The following is a 4,157-nucleotide window of genomic DNA, read 5'->3' as shown; positions in this document are numbered from 1 at the left end:
ACCAAATGCTTTTCCTGGCATCTCCTCAGCACTATATCCAAACTTGCTAAACATGAGTCAAATGAATTCCCGTACACAGTGAAGTCGTCCATAAAAATCTCGATGCAATCCTCCCGTAGGTCCGAGAAGATACTCATCATACACCGCTAAAAAGTGCCTGGCGCATTGCACAGACCAAACGGCATTTTTCTGTAAGCATACGTTCCAAAGGGACACGTGAAAGTTGTCTTCTCCTGGTCCTCGGGATCCACGTAGATTTGAAAATACCCACTATATCCGTCCAGGAAACAGAAATATTGCTTGCCCGCCAACCTCTCCAACATCTGGTCAATGAAAGGTAACGGGAAGTGATCCTTCTTAGGTGCCTCGTTCAGCTTCCGGTAGTCAATACACATCCTCCACCCAGTAACAAGTCGAGTGGGGACCAACTCATTCTTATCGTTCTTGACCACCTGTATTCCTGACTTCTTTGTTACCATATGTACTGGACTAACCCATTCACTGTCTGGTATGGAATAAATGAATCCTAGGGATAGTAGCTTTAATACTTCCTTCAACACCTCTTCCCTCATGTTCGGATTCTACTTGCGTTGAGGGTCCCTACAGGCTTTTGCTCCTTCTTCTAGCCTAATATGATGCATGTACAGATCTGGACTGATTCCTACCAAGTCAGATAGTGTCCACCCAATAGCCTTTTTGTTCCTCCGAATTACCTTCAACAATTCCTCTTCTTGTCCCTCGGTCAAGCTGCTGTTAATAATCACCGGGAAATTTTCATTCTCCTCTAGATACGCATACTTGAGCCCAGGTGGAAGTATTTTCAACTCTTTCTTGGGGACATTCTTTTCCTGGGGTAAGGGATTTTTCTCTGTCGACTCAGTTATTATTCCCTTCGTAGACTCAGTAGAATTTTTCATGCTCGCCACATAAGGTGTCCTCATTGATCTAGTTAGCTCCGGGTTCGTGCAGAATTCCAGAATCGCTTCAGCTAGTTCTTCATCTGATAACTCACTCGTCTTCATGGCTTCACACCAACTGGCTACTTCTCTATCAATGGCCTGACTCATCTCGGAATTCTCGATCTGTACCTGCATTAATTCGGTCTCAAGATACTCCTGGACCAAGGGGTTAATAACATCAATAGCATGCAAATTTTCAACGTCAAGAGGTTTCTTCATCGCCTCATCGATGTTGAATGTATATTTCTCCCCATTGTAATCAAGGCAGATGGTGCCATCAAAGACATCAATGATAGTCTTAGCGGTACGTAGGAAAGGTCTCCCTAAAAGTACTCCGCCAGACTCTGCAGACTCACTATCACTCATTTTAATCACATGAAAATCAGCTGGGTACAAGAAGTCATGTACCTTCACTATCACGTTTTCAAGCACTCCTTCAGGACAAATACATGACCTGTCTGCCAATTAGATCACAACTTTTGTGTCCACCATGCCTACCCCTACTAACTTCTTGTATATAGACAGTGGTAACATATTTATGGATGCACCCAAGTCACACATAGCATGTTATATTTTTACATCACCAATAGAGATGGGCAAAGTAAACACACCTGGATCATTGCACTTCGAAGGCATCCTCCGCTTTTGAATCACTGCGGAGACGTTCTCGCCTATTAAAATTTTTCCACTGGGTCTAGCCTTCCCAGCTATAAATTCCTTGATGAACTTGCTAAACACCGGCAATTTCAAAGCGTGTAAGAATGGTAGATTAATCTCCAGCTTCCCAAAAAATATCCATGAAATCTACCGGCTCTTCCTTCTTCTTCTTGGCTTCCCCCCGGCTTGGGAAAGGCTTCAGTCGCTTCCCTGCTCCTGTAGAACTTCTAGCCGAGAACTCTCCAGTTTCCTCCCCTACTGCCTCGTTCTCCAACTCCGGCTCTGAATCGAGGAAGAATGGTTCAGTTGACCTAGGCAAGGATCTCTCCAAGTCTCGTGCCTTAAGGTCATCCTTGAGCAAGGAATTATCACCCTCCAAGTTCCTGTTGCCTTCCTTGGGATCTGTCGCTTCCTTCGTTCTTACCACTGGCCCCTCATATCCTTTCCCGGATCTCAAGGTAATCTGACTTATATTCGCTCTATCAGGTGGCCTTACTGAGGCGAGAATCTTTCCTTCATTCACCCTCATATCACTCAAAGAGGTGGCTATCTGGGATAATTGCTTTGCTAGCATATCCATTGCTGCCTTTTGCTCCTGCTGAGCGTCTTGAAGCTTGTGCACTACGTCATTGTTCGATTTCAGGTTGTTTTGCATATGTTGCTGAGAACTGACGAGGTCGTGCACCATATCATCGATACTCTTTGGTGGCTTTGGTGGCTGACTGGGCCCTGGCCCTATACTCAGAGTCGGTCCACTCACTTGATTCTGACGAGCGTTTCCTTGACCTCCTGAAGAGTTGTTGTACTGATTTCCTGGACCCTGGTAATTGTTTTGAAAATTCCTTTGGTGCGGTGGTACATAAGGGTTCCCTTGATTGTTCTGATTTCTGTTTCCCCAGCTCGAGTGGTCTCCTTGGTTCCGATTGATCCAGTTGCCCTTCTCCTCTTGGTTCCTTCCTAACCAGTTACCCTGTCTCTCGGGCTGAGGTACAAACTGTTGATTCTGTTGTGGTGCTGGTTGGTTCTGTTCGTTGTCGGTCCATCTGAAATTTGGATGGTTCCTCCAGGGTGCATCTCTCTGTCTCCCTAAATTCCAGCTCCCATCAGGATTCCAACTTCCCATTGCATTGACTTGGGCCTGATAATCTTCTTCCTAGGTCCCGTAATATTGCTGAATTTGATTATCTCCTGGACCAGGAGATTTCTCCTTCCCTTGTGAAGCTAGTGGAATTGTCTTTTCAATCGCGTTCAAAAGAGCCTTCTAGAGCCTGTCAATCCTTGCTTCTACTTTATCATCTTCTTGCTCTCTTATGGTATTCACCGATCCTCTCCTCACTGCATTCCTAGGGTTATCGTACGCCTTCTTAGCGTCGATCAACTTCCCCAGGATTTCTCTTGCTTCACTTCCCCTATTTCTTGTGAAATTCCCCCCACTCGAGGAATTCATTAAGTCCTTCGACTCAGGAGTCGCCCCTTCGTAAAACAGAGAGTAGGTCTCTGCCTCTATCATCGGTGATTCGGGCATGCATCCAACAACCCCTTGAATCTCGACCAATACTGACTCAAAGATTCATCGTAATCCTGCTTACACTCTAATATTTCTTTTTTCAGTGCATTCGTCTTGTTGGATAGGAAGAAATAATCTAAGAATTTTAACTTGAAATCCCTCCATGTGCGGATAGAATCCAGGGGCAACCTCAATAACCATGTGTTGGCTTCCCCCTTCAAGGCAAACGGAATTGCACGTAGGTGATAATCCTCATCTGTTGCATCATTCGGCCTCTTCTGAATACCACACAACTTACTGAATTCATTTAAGAACTCGTACAGACACTCATTTCTACGCCCAGAGAACGTTGGCAAGATGCCGAGTACGTTTGTCTTGATCTCAATAGTCCTCTAGCGTGGATTCATCACTATAGCTTGAGCTGGTTATCCATCTAAATGGGCGGTTAACGAACCGATCTCTAGATCTGGTTCTACTACTTGCGCCATGACTACTTCCTCTGTTTCTGACTCTGTTTCCGACTCTGGTGGTGACTTGAGATCCTCCCTTCCGGATGAACTCCAATCCTCTTCACTTTCCGAATTGAACGGAAATGGATCTCCCGTAGACAACCCTGATCTGGTGGTGACCGTGGATGCTGTATCTTTGATCTTCCAAATAAATATATCGTCCCTCCACCTAGATGAGTTACTCTAGAATCCAGTCCGCGAGCCTCTGCTCATAAACCGAAAATAAAAGAAAAAAAAATCAAAACTATGTACGCCAAAAACCTCTAAATAAATCACAAAATACGCCATCCATCCCCGACAACGGCGCCATTTGAAGTGCAGGAAGTAATGTATAGGAGCGAGTGTGTTTTTAGTAAAAATGCGATGTGCTACGCTGGGTCGAGATACCTAGACCTATGAATCCACTAGATCACTTGGTCTAGGAACTCAAGGGAACACGGAATACTCTGTCGTTGTACACACTAACCTCCCCTTCAAAGATCCCTCAACCCGAATACTATGGATTAGTATAGAGAAGCAGGGGTC

The sequence above is a fragment of the Salvia splendens genome, chromosome 1, assembly GCF_004379255.2.
Source record: "Salvia splendens isolate huo1 chromosome 1, SspV2, whole genome shotgun sequence".
NCBI lineage: Eukaryota > Viridiplantae > Streptophyta > Magnoliopsida > Lamiales > Lamiaceae > Salvia > Salvia splendens.
This window is presented reverse-complemented; position numbering follows the sequence as displayed.